This window comes from Primulina tabacum, chromosome 10 (assembly GCF_025594145.1).
Source record: "Primulina tabacum isolate GXHZ01 chromosome 10, ASM2559414v2, whole genome shotgun sequence".
Taxonomy (NCBI): domain Eukaryota; kingdom Viridiplantae; phylum Streptophyta; class Magnoliopsida; order Lamiales; family Gesneriaceae; genus Primulina; species Primulina tabacum.
Genome location: NC_134559.1, coordinates 28529872 through 28545549, shown reverse-complemented (window position 1 = coordinate 28545549; position 15678 = coordinate 28529872). Strand labels below are relative to the sequence as shown.

At 42.1% G+C, this 15678-nt stretch overlaps 14 non-coding genes and 1 pseudogene across 14 annotated transcripts; all 15 read right to left on the bottom strand.

Moving 5' to 3' along the window:
* Positions 1-87: 87 nt before the first annotated feature.
* Positions 88-205, bottom strand: LOC142512640 (5S ribosomal RNA; annotated as a pseudogene).
* Positions 206-887: 682 nt separating this feature from the next.
* LOC142515468 (5S ribosomal RNA) lies at positions 888-1006 on the bottom strand. Its single transcript, XR_012811313.1, has one exon. It is a non-coding gene; the product is annotated as a 5S ribosomal RNA (ribosomal RNA).
* Positions 1007-1688: 682 nt separating this feature from the next.
* Positions 1689-1807, bottom strand: LOC142516840 (5S ribosomal RNA). Its single transcript, XR_012812612.1, has one exon. It is a non-coding gene; the product is annotated as a 5S ribosomal RNA (ribosomal RNA).
* Positions 1808-2490: 683 nt separating this feature from the next.
* Positions 2491-2609, bottom strand: LOC142513743 (5S ribosomal RNA). The gene has a single exon (XR_012809673.1). It is a non-coding gene; the product is annotated as a 5S ribosomal RNA (ribosomal RNA).
* Positions 2610-3292: 683 nt separating this feature from the next.
* Positions 3293-3411, bottom strand: LOC142509704 (5S ribosomal RNA). The gene has a single exon (XR_012807864.1). It is a non-coding gene; the product is annotated as a 5S ribosomal RNA (ribosomal RNA).
* A 681-nt stretch (positions 3412-4092) lies between these two features.
* LOC142506955 (5S ribosomal RNA) lies at positions 4093-4210 on the bottom strand. Its single transcript, XR_012805225.1, has one exon. It is a non-coding gene; the product is annotated as a 5S ribosomal RNA (ribosomal RNA).
* A 684-nt stretch (positions 4211-4894) lies between these two features.
* Positions 4895-5013, bottom strand: LOC142516289 (5S ribosomal RNA). Its single transcript, XR_012812091.1, has one exon. It is a non-coding gene; the product is annotated as a 5S ribosomal RNA (ribosomal RNA).
* A 683-nt stretch (positions 5014-5696) lies between these two features.
* LOC142512939 (5S ribosomal RNA) lies at positions 5697-5815 on the bottom strand. Its single transcript, XR_012808913.1, has one exon. It is a non-coding gene; the product is annotated as a 5S ribosomal RNA (ribosomal RNA).
* A 683-nt stretch (positions 5816-6498) lies between these two features.
* LOC142509541 (5S ribosomal RNA) lies at positions 6499-6617 on the bottom strand. Its single transcript, XR_012807709.1, has one exon. It is a non-coding gene; the product is annotated as a 5S ribosomal RNA (ribosomal RNA).
* Positions 6618-7300: 683 nt separating this feature from the next.
* On the bottom strand, positions 7301-7419 carry LOC142512962 (5S ribosomal RNA). The gene has a single exon (XR_012808934.1). It is a non-coding gene; the product is annotated as a 5S ribosomal RNA (ribosomal RNA).
* Positions 7420-8103: 684 nt separating this feature from the next.
* On the bottom strand, positions 8104-8222 carry LOC142506784 (5S ribosomal RNA). Its single transcript, XR_012805063.1, has one exon. It is a non-coding gene; the product is annotated as a 5S ribosomal RNA (ribosomal RNA).
* Positions 8223-8884: 662 nt separating this feature from the next.
* Positions 8885-9003, bottom strand: LOC142515494 (5S ribosomal RNA). Its single transcript, XR_012811337.1, has one exon. It is a non-coding gene; the product is annotated as a 5S ribosomal RNA (ribosomal RNA).
* Positions 9004-9674: 671 nt separating this feature from the next.
* Positions 9675-9793, bottom strand: LOC142506594 (5S ribosomal RNA). The gene has a single exon (XR_012804882.1). It is a non-coding gene; the product is annotated as a 5S ribosomal RNA (ribosomal RNA).
* A 681-nt stretch (positions 9794-10474) lies between these two features.
* Positions 10475-10593, bottom strand: LOC142513317 (5S ribosomal RNA). Its single transcript, XR_012809270.1, has one exon. It is a non-coding gene; the product is annotated as a 5S ribosomal RNA (ribosomal RNA).
* Positions 10594-11274: 681 nt separating this feature from the next.
* LOC142513436 (5S ribosomal RNA) lies at positions 11275-11393 on the bottom strand. Its single transcript, XR_012809383.1, has one exon. It is a non-coding gene; the product is annotated as a 5S ribosomal RNA (ribosomal RNA).
* Between the last annotated feature and the right edge of the window lie 4285 nt (positions 11394-15678).

Genomic DNA, 15678 nt, shown 5'->3' with positions numbered 1-15678 from the left:
TGTCTTATCTGGTCCCGATCGAGATTCAGATGATTTGAGCCAAAAATCATCTGTCAAGAAGTAATCAAAAATAGAAAAACACGAAAAGGGGAGCAACACGAGGACTTCCCAGGGGCCACCCAACCTAGTATCTGCTCTCGCCAAGCACGCTTAACTTCGGAGTTCTGATGGGATACGGTGAATTAGTGCTGGTATGATCGCACCGGACATTGAGTAGATGTTTATTCTTATATCCCAAGAGTATGTGTGGAGAAGGCGACGATGGACAACACGCGGCACTGCTCTCGCCCAATCAGAACCATGAAGTTAAGCGTTCTGGCGCGATGGCAGAGCGAGGATGGGTAACCTCCCTGGGAAGTACTCGTGTCGCGATCGTTTACGTAAATTATGGATAAAGAAGTCGAAATAATTGTTTTTAATGAGTTAACCGTCTCCGGAGTAATCTACGTAATATTCTTCTGCACAGAACCGGCTCACGACAACAAAAATCGCTAAGTATTCCAGAAAATAGAAAAAAAATAAGAAGAAGATAATAGCGAATGTAAAGCTATTATTATACCTGGATAAGATAAAATGGAACCGGGATTGAATTTGGACTTCCTAAGCGGATTTCTCGAGGAAACGGAAGCTTAACAAAAGCGAAAAATCACAAATTAGAGGGTCTTAGAGAAGAAATTCGGCTAAAATCTCGCCAACTCATTGCGGAGTAATGAGTCTCGTTCGTTTGCCCGTTTACAATCAAATTAGGCTACAATTTTGTCCAAATCAGGCATTGCTTGAGCTACGTTGATTTCACATGTCTTATCTGGTCCCGATCGAGATTCAGATGATTTGAGCCGAAAATCTTCTGTCAACAAGTAATCAAAAATAGAAAAACACGACGAAAAAGAGTGCAACACGAGGACTTCCCAGGGGGTCACCCATCTTAGTACTGCTCTCGCCCAAGCACGTTTAACTTCGAAATTCTGATGGGATCCAGTGCATTAGTGCTGGTATGATCGCACCCGACATTGAGTGGGATGTTTATTCTTATATCCTTTGAGTATGTGTGGAGCGGGCGGCGATGGACAACACGCGGCACTGCTCTCGTCCAATCCGAACCATGAAGTTAAGCGTTCTGGCGCAATTGCAGAGCTAGGATGGGTGACCTCCCTTGGAAGTTTTTGTGTCGCGACCGTTTACGTAAATTATGGATAAAACTGTCGACATAATTGTTTTTAATGAGTTACCGTCTCCGGAGTAATCTGGGTCATACCCTTCCGCACTGAACCGGCTCACGACAACAAAAATCGCTAAATGTTCCCTGAAAATAGGAAAAAAATAATTAGAAGAAAATAGCGAATGTAAATCTTTTATTATCCATGGGATACGATAAAGTAGATCCAAAATCGAATTTCGAACTTCCTTAGAGAATTTCGCGAAGAAACGGAAGATTAACAGAAGCGGAAAATCGCAAGTTAGAGGGTCTTAGAGAAGGAATTCTGCTAAAATATCGCTAGCTCATTGCGGAGTAATGAGTCTCGTTCGTTTGCACGCTTATAATCAAATTAGGCTACAATTTTGTCCAAATCCGGCAGTGCCCGAGCTACGTTGATTTCACATGTCTTATCTGGTCCCGATCGAGATTCAGATGATTTGAGCCGAAAATCGTCTGCCAACAAGTAATAAAAAATAGAAAAACACGAAAAGGGGTGCAACACGAGGACTTCCCAGGGGGTCACTCATCCTAGTACTGCTCTCGCCCAAGCACGCATAACTTCGGAGTTCTGATGGGATCCAGTGCATTAGTGCAGGTTTGATCGCACCCGACATTGAGTGGGATGTTTATTCTTATATCCTTCGAGTATGTGTGGAGCCGGCGGCGATAGACAACACACGGCACTACTCTCGCCCAATCCGAACCATGAAGTTAAGCGTTCTAGGGCTTTGGCAGAGCTAGGATGGGTGACCTCCCTTGGAAGTCCTCGTGTCGCGTCTGTTTACTTAAATTATGGATAAAACTGTCGACATAATTGTTTTTAATGAGTTAACCGTCTCCGGGGTAATCTGGGTCATACCCTTCCGCACAGAACCGGCTCACAACAACAAAAATCGCTTAATGTTCCCTGAAAATAGGAAAAAAATAAGAAGAAGAAAATAGCGAATGTAAATCTTTTATTATGCCTGGGATACGATAAAGTGGAACCTAAATCGACTTTCGAACTTCCTAAGCGGATTTCTCGAGAAAACGGAAGCTTAACAGAAGCGGAAAATCGCAAATTAGAGGGTCTTAGAGAAGGAATTTGGCTAAAATCTCGCAAGCTAATTGCGGAGTAATGAGTCTCGTTCGTTTGCCCGTTTACAATCAAATTAGGATACAATTTTGTCATAATCCGGCTGTGCCCGAGCTACGTTGATTTCACATGTCTTATCTGGTCCCGATCGAGATTCAGATGATTTGAGCCAAAAATCGTCTGTCAACAAGTAATCAAAAATCGAAAAACACGAAAAGGGGTGCAACACGAGGACTTCCCAGGGGGTCACGCATCCTAGTACTGCTCTCGCCCAAGCACGCTTAACTTCGGAGTTCTGATGGGATCCGGTGCATTAGTGCTGGTATTATCGCACCCGACATTGAGTGGGATGTTTATTCTTATATCCCTCGAGTACGTGTGGAGCGGGCAGCGATGGACAACACGCGGCACTGGTCTCGCCAAATCAGAACCATGAAGTTAAGCGTTCTGGCGCGATGGCAGAGCTAGGATGGGTGACCTCCCTCGGAAGTCCTCGTGTCGCGACCGTTTACTTGAATTATGGAAAAAACTGTCAACATAATTGTTTTTAATGAGTTAACCGTCTCCGGAGTAATCTGGGTCATACCATTCCGCACAGAACCGACTCACGACAACAAAAATCGCTAAATGTTCCCAGAAAATAGGAAAAAAAAAAGAGGAAGAAAATAGCGAATGTAAAGCTTTTATTATGCCTGAGATACGATAAAGTGGAACTTAAATCGAATTTCGAACTTCCTAAGCGGATTTCTCGAGGAAACGGAAGCTTAACAGTAGCGGAAAATTGCAAATTAGAGGGTCTTAGAGAAGGAATTCGGCTCAAATCTCGCCCGCTCATTGCGTAGTAATGAGCCTCGTTCGTTTGCCCGTTTACAATCAAATTAGGCTATAATTTTGTCCAAATCCGGCAGTGCCCGAGCTACGTTGATTTCACAAGTCTTATCTGGTTCCAATCGAGATTCAGATGATTTGAGCCAAAAATCGTCTGTCAACAAGTAATCAAAAATAGAAAAACACGAAAAGGGGAGCAACACGAGGATTTCCCAGGGGGCCACCCAACCTTGTACTGCTCTCGCCCAAGCACGCTTAACTTCAGTGTTCTGATGGGATCCGGTGAATTAGTGCTGGTATGATCGCACCAGACATTGAGTGGATGTTTATTCTTATATCCCAAGAGTACGTGTGGAGAAGGCGACGATGGACAACACGCGGCACTGCTCTCGCCCAATCAGAACCATGAAGTTAAGCGTTCTGGCGCGATGGCAGAGCGAGGATGGGTAACCTTTCTGGGAAGTACTCGTGTCGCGACCGTTTACGTAAATTATGGATAAAAAAGTCGAAATAATTGTTTTTAATGAGTTAACCGTCTCCGGAGTAATCTACGTAATACCCTTCCGCACAGAACCGGCTCACGACAACAAAAATCTCTAAGTATTCCCAGAAAATAGAAAAAAAATAAGAAGAAAAAAATAGCAAATGTAAAGCTATTATTATGCCTGGGATAAGATAAAATGGAACCGGAATCGAATTTGGACTTCCTAAGCGGATTTCTCGAGGAAACGGAAGCTTAACAAAAGCGAAAACTCGCAAATTAGAGGGTTTTAGAGAAGAAATTCGGCTAAAATCTCGGCAGCTCATTGCGGAGTAATGAGTCTCGTTCGTTTTCCCGTTTACAATCAAATTAGGCTACAATTTTGTCCAAATCCGGCAGTGCCCGAGCTACGTTGATTTCACATGTCTTATCTGGTCCCGATCGAGATTCAGATGATTTGAGCTGAAAATCGTCTGTCAACAAGTAATCAAAAATAGAAAAACACGAAAAGGGGTGCAACACGAGGAATTCCCAGGGGTCACCCATCCTATTACTGCTCTCGCCCAAGCACGCTTAGTTTCGGAGTTCTGATGGGATCCGGTGCATTAGTGCTGGTATGATAGCACCCGACATTGAGTGGGATGTTTATTCTTATATCCCTCGAGTACGTGTGGAGCGGGCGGCGATGGACAACACGCGGCACTGCTCTCGCCAAATCAGAACCATGAATTTAAGCGTTCTGGCGCGATGGCAGAGCTAGGATGGGTGACCTCCCTCGGAAGTCCTCGTGTCGCGACCGTTTACTTGAATTATGGAAAAAACTGTCAACATAATTATTTTTAATGAGTTAACCGTCTCCGGAGTAATCTGGGTCATACCATTCCGCACAGAACCGACTCACGACAACAAAAATCGCTAAATGTTCCCAGAAAATAGGAAAAAAAAAAAGAAGAAGAAAATAGCGAATGTAAAGCTTTTATTATACCTGAGATACGATAAAGTGGAACTTAAATCGAATTTCGAACTTCCTAAGCGGATTTCTCGAGGAAACGGAAGCTTAACAGTAGCGGAAAATTGCAAATTAGAGGGTCTTAGAGAAGGAATTCGGCTCAAATCTCGCCCGCTCATTGCGGAGTAATGAGCCTCGTTCGTTTGCCCGTTTACAATCAAATTAGGCTATAATTTTGTCCAAATCCGGCAGTGCCCGAGCTACGTTGATTTCACATGTCTTATCTGGTCCCGATCAAGATTCAGATGATTTGAGCTGAAAATTGTCTATCAACAAGTAATCAAACATAGAAAAACACGAAAAGCGGTGCAACACGAGGACTTCCCAGGGGGTCACCCATCCTATTACTGCTCTCGCCCAAGCACGCTTAGCTTCGGAGTTTTGATGGGATCCGGTGCATTAGTGCTGGTATGATCGCACCCGACTTTGAGTGGGATGTTTATTCTTATATCCCTCGAGTACGTGTGGAGCGGGCGGCGATGGACAACACGCGGCACTGCTTTCGCCAAATCAGAACTATGAATTTAAGCGTTCTGGCGCGATGGCAGAGCTAGGATGGGTGACCTCCCTGGGAAGTCCTCGTGTCGCGACCGTTTACTTGAATTATGGAAAAAACTGTCAACATAATTGTTTTTAATGAGTTAACCGTCTCCGGAGTAATCTGGGTCATACCATTCCGCACAGAACCGACTCACGACAACAAAAATCGTTAAATGTTCCCAGAAAATAGGAAAAAAATAAGAAGAAGAAAATAGCGAATGTAAAGCTTTTATTATGCCTGAGATACGATAAAGTGGAACTTAAATCGAATTTCGAACTTCCTAAGCGGATTTCTCGAGGAAACGGAAGCTTAACAGTAGCGGAAAATTGCAAATTAGAGGGTCTTAGAGAAGGAATTCGGCTCAAATCTCGCCCGCTCATTGCGGAGTAATGAGCCTCGTTCGTTTGCCCGTTAACAATCAAATTAGGCTATAATTTTGTCCAAATCCGGCAGTGCCCGAGCTACGTTGATTTCACATGTCTTATCTGGTACCGATCGAGATTCAGATGTTTTGAGCTGAAAATCGTCTGTCAGCAAGTAATCAAAAATAGAAAAACACGAAAAAGGGTGCAACACGAGGACTTTCCAGGGGGTCACCCATCCTATTACTTCTCTCGCCCAAGCACGCTTAGCTTCGGAGTTCTGATGGGATCCGGTGCATTAGTGCTGGTATGATCGCACCCGACATTGAGTGGGATGTTTATTCTTATATCCCTCGAGTACGTGTGGAGCGGGCGGCGATGGACAACACGCGGCACTGCTCTCGCCAAATCAGAACCATGAATTTAAGCGTTCTGGCGCGATGGCTTAGCTAGGATGGGTGACCTCCCTGGGAAGTCCTCGTGTCGCGACCGTTTACTTGAATTATGGAAAAAACTGTCAACATAATTGTTTTTAATGAGTTAACCGTCTCCGGAGTAATCTGGGTCATACCATTCCGCACAGAACCGACTCACGACAACAAAAATCGTTAAATGTTCCCAGAAAATAGGAAAAAGAAAAGAAGAAGAAAATAGCGAATGTAAAGCTTTTATTATGCCTGAGATACGATAAAGTGGAACTTAAATCGAATTTCGAACTTCCTAAGCGGATTTCTCGAGGAAACGGAAGCTTAACAGAAGCGGAAAATTGCAAATTAGAGGGTTTTAGAGAAGGAATTCGGCTCAAATCTCGCCCGCTCATTGCGGAGTAATGAGCCTCGTTCGTTTGCCCGTTTACAATCAAATTAGGCTATAATTTTGTCCAAATCCGGCAGTGCCCGAGCTACGTTGATTTCACATGTCTTATCTTGTTCCAATCGAGATTCAGATGATTTGAGCCAAAAATCGTCTGTCAACAAGTAATCAAAAATAGAAAAACACAAAAAGGGGAGCAACACGAGGACTTCCCAGGGGGCCACACAACCTTGTACTGCTCTCGCCCAAGCACGCTTAACTTCAGAGTTCTGATGGGATCCGGTGAATTAGTGCTGGTATGATCGCACCAGACATTGAGTGGATGTTTATTCTTATATCCCAAGAGTACGTGTGGAGAAGGCGACGATGGACAACACGCGGCACTGATCTCGCCCAATCAGAACCATGAAGTTAAGCATTCTGGCGTGATGGCAGAGCTAGGATGGGTGACCTCCCTGTGAAGTCCCCGTGTCGCGACCGTTTACGTAAATTATAGTTAAAACAGTCGAAATAATTATTTTTAATGAGTTAACCGTCTCCGGAGTAATCTGCGTCATACCCTTTCGCACAGAACCGGTTCACGACAAAAAAAATCGCTAAATGTTCTCAGAAAATAGAAAAAAAAATAAGAAGAAGAAAATAGCGAATGTAAATCTATTATTATGCCTGGGATACGATAAAATGGAACCAAAATCGAATTTCGGACTTCCTAAACGGATTTCTCGAGGAAACGAAAGCTTAACAGAAGCGGAAAATCTCAAATTAGAGGGTCTTAGAGAAGGAATTCGGCTAAAATCTCGCCAGCACATTGCGGAGTAATGAGCCTCGTTCGTTTGCCCGTTTACAATCAAATTAGGCTACAATTTTGTCCAAATCCGGCAATGCTCGAGCTACGTTGATTTCACATGTCTTATCTGGTCTCGATCGAGATTCAGATGATTTGAGCAGAAAATCGTCTGTCAACAAGTAATCAAAAATAGAAAAACACGAAAAGGGGTGCAACACGAGGACTTCCCAGAGGGTCACTCATCCTAGTACTGCTCTCGCCCAAGCACGCTTAACTTCGGAGTTCTGATGGGATCCGGTGCATTAGTGCTGGTATGATCGCACCCGACATTGAGTGGGATGTTTATTCTTATATCCCTCGAGTACGTGTGGAGCGGGTGGCGATGGACAACACGCGGCACAGCTCTCGCCCAATCAGAACCATGAGGTTAAGCGTTCTGGCGTGATGGCATAGCTAGGATGGGTGACCTCCTTGTGAAGTCCTCGTGTCGCGACCGTTTACGTAAATTATGGCTAAAACAGTCGAAATAATTGTTTTTAATGAGTTAACCGTCTCCGGAGTAATCTGCGTCATGCCCTTCCGCACAGAACCGGCTCACGACAACAAAAATCGCTAAATGTTCCCAGAAAATAGAAAAAAATATAAGAAGAAGAAAATAGCGAATGTAAAGCTATTATTATGCCAGGGATACGATAAAATGGAATCGGAATCGAATTTCGGACATCCTAAACGGATTTCTCGAGGAAACGGAAGCTTAACAGAAGCGGAAAATCGCAAATTAGAGGGTCTTAGAGAAGGAATTCGGCTAAAATCTCGCCAGCACATTGCGGAGTAATGAGTCTCGTTCGTTTGCCCGTTTACAATCAAATTAGGTTACAATTTTGTCCAAATCCGGCAGTGCCCGAGCTACGTTGATTTCACATGTCTTATCTGATCTCGATCGAGATTCAGATGATTTGAGCCGAAAATCGTCTGTCAACAAGTAATCAAAAATAGAAAAACACGAAAAGGGGTGCAACACGAGGACTTCCCAGGGGGTCACTCATCCTAGTACTGCTCTCGCCGAAGCATGCTTAACTTCGGAGTTCTGATGGGATCCGATGCATTAGTGCTGGTATGATCGCACCCGACATTGAGTGGGATGTTTATTTTTATATCCTAGAGTACGTGTGGAGCGGGCGGCGATAGACAACACGCGGCACTGCTCTCGTCCAATCAGAACCATGAAGTTAAGCGTTTTGGCGCGATGGTAGAGCTAGGATGGGTGACCTCCATGGAAAGTCCTCGTGTCGTGACCGTTTATGTAAATTATGGATAAAACAGTCGAAATAATTGTTTTTAATGAGTTAACCGTCATACCCTTCCGCACAGAATCGGCTCACGACAACAAAAATCGCTAAATGTTCCATGAAAATAGAAAAAAAAATAATAATAAGAAAATAGGGAATGTAAAGCTATTATTATGTCTGGGATACGATAAAATGAAACCGGAAGCGAATTTCGGACTTCCTAAGCGGATTTCTCGAGGAAACGGAAGCTTAACAAAATCGGAAATTCGCAAATTAGAGGGTCTTAGAGAAGGAATTCGGCTAAAATCTCGCCAGATCATTGCCAAGTAATGAGTCTCGTTCGTTTGCCCGTTTACAATCAAATTAGGCTACAATTTTGTCCAAATACGGCAGTGCCAGAGCTACGTTGATTTCACGTCTTATCTGGTCCCGGTCGAGATTCAGAGGATTTGAGCCGAAAATCGTCTGTCAACAAGCAATCAAAAATAGAAAAACACGAAAAGGGTACAACACGAGGACTTCCCAGGGGGTCACCCATCCTAGTACTGCTCTCGCCCAAGCACGCTTGACTTCGGAGTTCTGATGGAATCCGGTGCATTATTGCTGGTATGATCGCACCCGACATTGTGTGGGATGTTTATTTTTATATCCTAGAGTACGTGTGGAGCGGGCGGCGATAGACAACACGCGGCACTGCTCTCGTCCAATCAGAACCATGAAGTTAAGCGTTTTGGCGCGATGGTAGAGCTAGGATGGGTGACCTCCCTGGAAAGTCCTCGTGTCGTGACCGTTTACGTAAATTATGGATAAAACAGTCGAAATAATTGTTTTTAATGAGTTAACCGTCTCCGGAGTAATCTACGTAATACGCTTCCGCACAGAACCGGCTCACGGCAACAAAAATCGCTAAATGTTCCTAGAAAATAGAAAAAAAATAAGAAGAAGAAAATAACGAATGTAAAGCTATTATTATGCCTTGGATACGATAAAATGGAACCGGAATCGAATTTCGAATTTCCTAAGCGGATTTCTCGAGGAAACAGAAGCGAAAAATCGCAAATTAGAGGGTCTTAGAGAAGGAATTCGGCTAAAATCTCACCAGCTCGTTGCGGAGAAATGAGTCTCGTTCCTTTGCCCGTTTACAATCAAATTAGCCTACAATTTTGTCCAAATCCGGCAGTGCCCGAGCTACGTTGATTTCACATGTCTTCTCTGGTCCTGATCGAGATTCATATGATTTGAGCCGAAAATCGTCTGTCAATAAGTAATCAATAATAGAAAAACACGAAAAGGGGTGCAATACGAGGACTTCCCAGGGGGTCACCCATCCTAGTACTGCTCTCGCCCAAGCACGCTTATCTTCGAAGTTATGATGGGATCCGGCGTATTAGTGCTGGTATGATTGCAACCGACATTGAGTGGTATGTTTATTCTTATATCCCTCGAGTACGTGTGGAGAGAGCGGCGATAGACAACACGCGGCACTGCTCTCGCCCAATCAGAACAATGAAGTTAAGCGTTCTGGCGCGATGGCAGAGCTAGAATGGGTGACCTCTCTGGGAAGTCCTCGTGTCGCGACCGTTTACGTAAATTATGGCTAAAACGGTCGAAATAATTGTTTTTAATGAGTTAACCGTCTCCGGAGTAATCTGCGTCATGCCCTTCCGCACAGAACCGGCTCACGACAACAAAAATCGCTAAATGTTCCCAGAAAATAGAAAAAAAATAAGAATATGAAAATAGTGAATGTATAGCTATTATTATGCCTGGGATACGTTAAAATAAAACCGAAATCGAATTTCAGACTTCCTAAGCGGATTTCTCGAGGAAACGGAAGCTTAACCGAAGCGGAAAATCGCAAATTAGAGGGTCTTAGAGAAGGAATTCTGCTAAAATCTCGCCAGCTCATTGTGGAGTAATGAGTCTCGTTCGTTTGCCCATTTACAATCTAATTAAGCTACAATTTTGTCCAAATCCGGCAGTGCCTGAGCTACGTTGATTTCACGTCTTATCTGGTTCCGATCGGGATTCAGAAGATTTGAGCCGAAAATTGTCTGTCAACAAGAAATCAAAAATAGAAAAACACGAAAAGGGGTGCAACACGAGGACTTCTCAGGGGGTCACTCATCCTAGTACTGCTCTCGCCCAAGCACGCTTAACTTCGGAGTTCTAATGGGATCCGGTGTATTAGTGCTGGTATGATCGCACCCGACATTGAGTGGGATGTTTATTCTTATATCCCTCGAGTACGTGTGGAGCGGGCGGCGATGGAGAACACGCGGCACTGCTCTCGCACAATCAGAACAATGAAGTTAAGCTTTCTGGCGCGATGGCAGAGCTAGGATGGGTAACCTCCCTGGGAAGTCCTCGTGTCGCGACCGTTTACGTAAATTATGGATAAAACAGTCGAAATAATTTTTTTTAATGAGTTAACCGTCTCCGGAGTAATCTACGTAATACCCTTCCACACAGAACCGGCTCACGACAACAAAAATCGCTAAATGTTCCAGAAAATAGAAAAAAATAAAAAGAATAAAATAGCGAATGTAAAGCTATTATTATGCATGAGATACGATAAATTGGAACCAGAATCGAATTTCGGACTTCATAAGCGGATTTCTCGAGGAAACGAAAGCTTAACAGAAGCGGAAAATCGCAAATTAGAGGGTTTTAGAGAAGGAATTCGGCTAAAATCTCGCCATCTCATTGCGGAGTAATGAGTCTCGTTCGTTTGCCCGTTTACAATGAAATTAGGCTACAATTTTGTCCAAATCAGGCAATGCCCGAGCTACGTTGATTTCACATGTCGTATCTGGTCCCGATCGAGATTCAGATGATTTGAGCCGAAAATCGTCTGTCAACAAGTAATCAAAAATAGAAAAACACGAAAAAAGGTGCAACACGAGGACTTCCCAGGGGGTCACCCATCCTAGTACTGCTCTCGCCCAAGAACGCTTAACTTCGGAGTTCTGATGGGATCCGGTGCAAAAGTGCTGGTATGATCGCACCTGACATGAGTGGTGTGGTGACCCGAACGCTAATTCGTTCCTTAATCGTCTTTAGGAATAATTCAAACAAATATAATAAACAGGGTCTAAATTTTTTTTTTAAAAATACCAAGCGGAAACGTAATGTAATTCAATTCAAATTACATATTAAACATAAATATACAAATCTTGTATTATCTACAAGAATTCAACTAGGTTCAACTATATCTCAGTGCTGAATCCTAAGTTGCTTCGAAGCCCGGATCTCCACGCTATCTAGTCCAGCCTCTTTCTCTTCTTGACCCTGATCCTATCCCACCTGTTGTCATGCACACATACAAACAAGACAACAGCCGGATAACTCCGGTGAGAATTACATTCTCAGTATAAATCATGTATACATGCAATCATGAAAACAATATAAAAGCATATAACAGATATGTCTAACATGTATTCAAATCAGAATATAACTCCATATCACGAATAAATCATATTCTAAACATGTACCATTATCAGGAACATAAATCAATATGTACCATATTCAGGAACATAATCAACATGAATCAATATAACTGTCAATTAAAATCATGACTTCACATTTAATTCTAGACTCAATCCTAGTCTAGGGATCCCGGTTTCCAGAAGTTAGCATTCCCATATCGACCAACAGTAATAGAAAAAAACTCCAGTGCTATCCACGTCGATAGGGTATCGATCACCAGTAATAGAAGAAATACCAATTCTATCCACATCGATATGGTATTGATCACCAGTAATAGAAGAAGATCGTATTCTATCCACATCGGTATAGTATCGATCACCAGTAATAGAATGAACTCCGATTCTATCCACATCGATATGATATCCACCATCAGTAATAGAAGAAGTTATGATTCTATCCACATCGATACGGTACCGATCACCAGTAATAGAAGAAGCTCCGATTCTATCCACATCGATATAATATCGATCATCAGTAATAGAAGAAGTTATAATTCTATCCACATCGATAGCCAAACATCCGGTGACAGACTTTGGCTGAATCGCCAATACACTATCTTGTGACATTGTGCAATGTGCCCGTGGCAATCCCACCACTATCGGGCACTTCTGTCACAAGATTACTCGTCTAATACCTGCTGTCTATAAATCAAGAGAACAAGTACATCAATCAAATCAATACAATAAGGTAAAGTATGTGATTTAGGGAAACTCGAGCCAAACCTCACTCGAGTTGTGCAATCCCAACTCAACATTAATTTATACCTTTATCTTCTCGGTCCGATGAAAACGAAGTATCGAAGTCAACTCTGTCCATACCCAATCTGCTAATAACAATCGAATAGATACAATATCAGTACATAACTCAGTTCAAAACCTGTTCTGATCAATACTCAAATCAAAACATAATCGGATCAATGCCAATCGACATATGATTCCACAATACCATCTCAACCAATACCGAGTCTGATCAATATCAATCAACTGATGTTTCGACGGCATACCAATACAGTCTCGATAACCCCGTCAGTCCCAACATCACAGATATAATACCAGAACTCATAATCACTATCGATATAACTCATAATTTCAACGATAATATAAATCTTATATCGATTCTCAATCAAATCGACTCCAAAATTCATAACAATTCCATAATCAGTCTGTTTTCTTAATCTGACTTCGATTCTATGATGTCTAACATGTCAAGAACATCATATATGAATTCCATTCAATTTTGGCAATATCATAATTTCAAGACATATCCAAACGTAGTAAAACTTACGTCCAGTTGTACCCTACGTCGTTAGGAACTCGGTACTGAAGTCGGATTTAAAATCAGATCAGCGGATCTTTCACAATCATACATTTACGATCAAAGAATTGAAAATTCCTCAAGCTTTCCCTCGGTTTCCTTTTCTTCCTCTGAATCAATTTGTGTAATGTATATATATATATATACACACATTGCACTCCAAGAGACCAAATGTCGATTTTTCGTGATGCATGCCTGGCGCATATGCGCGCCCAAGTCCCGCGCATATGCGCCGAACGTTCTGTCCGAACTTACAGCAAGTCGCGCATATGAGCGACATCCTTCCGCTCATGTGCGCGACATTCTCTGGACTCGAGTCGTACCGATACACCTCCTCGCGCATATGCGCGCCCTATCTCGCGCATATGCGCGAGGTCCTCTGCCTTCGCCATGAGCTGCTCGCGCATATGCGCGTCTTTCTTCGCGCATGTGCGCGCAAGGTTCTGTCTACCTCGCGCATGTGCGCCCATCACGTCGCGCATGTGCGCGAGGACTCTTTCTTGCTCCTCATTTTGATTTTCTTTCGTCTTTCCCGGTCTGATCCATTCCGTCTATAATCATATCAATTATCCCCAATAGATTATAATAATTATCGCCAAATCCTTTTATATTAACTTGATAAATTTCTCGGGCCTTACATTTCTCCCCCTCTAAGATATGATTTCGTCCTCGGAATCACAGGCAATCAAATCAGATAAAGAAGGAATGTATAATAGAGGTTACTTCAGCAAATTCATTCTATCAAACCATTCTGATAAAATTACTTGCAAATACTGGCTATACAACATCTGTATATACCAATCAACAGCTCATACCAAATCCATATCATCAGCTGTTATCAAATCTGTTTATCCCAGTCAAGGATTTACTCAATCTTCGGCTTCAAATACCAATCGTCACCATCCGACATCGGCATATTAAGTCGGTTCATTCGAAGCTGGTGTTCATCCTTTTCTTAATCAGCTTCATTTTCTTTATAAGATTTCTGCTTTTATCAACTTCAATCTCAGATATCACCGTAATATCATTCCCATTCAGCGGAAATCTGCAGTATTCACTGTACAATGTCTCGTCTGTAGCTATCTCAATACTCGTTTGATAGCTTTCATTATACAATAATTCATAAAGTGACAAGATATCAGGTCACTAGTGCTAAAATCCAGCACTACAGTTTCTGGATATCCTCCAGTATCTAGATAGTTCGCTCCGACTATCCGTCAATCTATAATCCATAGATAAAAATCATGCTATACATTCTGCCAAAAGTTTAAAATCAACCAAAAATCACGGTATGATATAATTAACTCTGGCATTTAATACGATTTGACCCCTTTTCTGACATACCTCTCAGTCGTCTTGTCATATCTGTACGTCATCCGGTACGATATACATATGCCGATTTGAACAATCGTTCAATCATAACCACATCCTGGTACATTCTGGGCACGATTTCGATAAGTCTATCACCAGATCCATAGAAATGTACTCCTATTTCTATTCAGGAATCGATAATCTGTATAACCAATCTCCTGGTTTCTATCTTCCTGTCTTCATCTGTCAGCGATTTAGACATTTCAATACAAATTCTGACAAAACTGATTTCATTTGTTTATATCAAAACTGTCCGTTCGTATTATCACACATTTCTTTTTACTAAAATAATACGGAATCTACTACTGTGTGCTTCTGACAATACCTGTCATTTCAAATTCGAAATATCTGGCACAAACAAATCAGCTAATTATATAAAATAAAGCATTACCTACCTGGTATTCTGAGTAACACACTGTTCTGTCTATCGAAATCAAGTTCTGAACAATCTGATCACTGTCTCAACTTTGCTACAATCAATTAGTATACTATCTTCAGATATCACAGACTCTGAATACAATCTGTTGCAATCTGGATTCATAGCCGAACAATTCTGTTTACAACAATCTCAGTTCCCATAATATCCAATACAAATTTCAACTGTTCGATTCAATCAATCATACGCTGCGAATATATCAAAATATCATAGATAAAACGAGCATAAGGTCATCAGAACACTTCGGAACACAGGATTTATCAACCCATACACAGAACTGAAGTATTTCCTAGAGGAACACATAATCATATGTAACTCGAACTCTCAGGCAGTAAATCTTCTAACTGACATTTCAATTCTTTCAATTCAATCAATATCATTCTGTACAGAAGTCTACAATGAAATCCATACCTGATATCAAATCAAGGCTGAAGTCGCTCTCCCTGATATAAGACAAACCCGGAATTTCATCTGGAACGACTATAGCAACTCTCCTGCTACTGACAAATCATTCCCAGATAGGCTCAACTTCAGTAATCAACTGAATATATAAGGAATTACTCCATTCTTTTCGATAATCATCGAATCATACATAATACGAATATCATGGAATTAAAAATCGAGAATCCTTACCGTATATCATTCGTTCATCGGCCATTTCAGGTCCGAATCTTACCATCTCCTG